The following is a 1,243-nucleotide window of genomic DNA, read 5'->3' as shown; positions in this document are numbered from 1 at the left end:
AATTTATTTCAGAACAGCAATGCATTTTCCCCTTCTCCTGTATTACTGTTCAGCTAAAATCTAGATAAGGTGTCTGAACAAAATAATTTAAGATTTATTTTTAGTCTAAATTATGTGTATGTGAGGCAGGGAATATGAACACATGGGCGCAGAGTCTTTGGAGACCTGAGGTGTGTAACCACGTCATATGGGTAGTAAGAATTACATTTGCCTCCTCTGTAAAAGCAGTATGCTAACTTAACTCCTGAGTCATCTCTCCAGTCCTTGAGTAGAAATTTTAAGCTGCACTGTGAGCCTTCAGAAGCAGAATACGTCAGCATAGATAGTCTGTCACACTGAGAGACAAAAGTGTTTGAAACTGTACTGTCACAAATATAGAAACCGAGATTTGACTGTGTATAACCTAGGTAATATGGTCAAGTTCATGATGACGACAGCAATGGCTTTTTGGCTCACAGCTGAATTCCCAGGACCCACTGCACAAATTGGATATACAGATGCTCCACAGTACTTTTGGGAAGTGTACAAATGTATGTGGACAAAATAATGACCTTGAGATGAATAGGACAGTGGAAATTAAGAAGTAGATGCAAACTCCAGGGAAGCAGCCCTGGGGAAGCTGAGCATTTGTGCCAGGATCAATATTCAGCTCAAGTAGTAGCTGATCCAGCAATGTGCAAGTAACAGATCAATTGAAAAGGTGAGGTACCTGTGGTCATTGACTAGAAATAATACAATAAAGTTACTTCCATTTCCCATTTATTTAAGAACTTGTGATAATGTGACAAGGAAAGATGACTGAGTTAGGTATTTAGGAGGCAGTAGCAAAAATATTGCAAGAACTACCTAAGGGTGACAAATGGGAAGCTGGTAAAATCACAGTGATCTACAGCCTGGTTCTTGCCTAGGTGGAATAAGACTTGATTTATATTCTGTACTCACTCCACCCCTTTTCAAAAGGCTAAAGAACTGGAAAATGTATAAAAGAAGTATATGCTGATGTTAGGCAACAAACCATGTAGTATGCTTTCGGAACTAGACAAAGTGGACACAGTGAGCCTCACTGCTCCTTCGGCTGTTCTGTTTGGAGAAAACCACTAGACTATAGGACAGAGAGGAACCCAGCCAAGTCTGTATGTCCCCAAGTTAAGGTGTGTAAGTGAGAAATATTGAAACTTAGACTTGTAGATTTTTGTCCTGAATGAAAGGAAGACAGACAGAAAGACAGAGACAGAGAGAGGCA

This window comes from Grammomys surdaster, unplaced genomic scaffold (assembly GCF_004785775.1).
Source record: "Grammomys surdaster isolate TR1022 unplaced genomic scaffold, NIH_TR_1.0 198, whole genome shotgun sequence".
In the NCBI taxonomy this organism is placed as follows: domain Eukaryota; kingdom Metazoa; phylum Chordata; class Mammalia; order Rodentia; family Muridae; genus Grammomys; species Grammomys surdaster.
Note: the sequence above shows the minus strand (reverse complement) of the source record.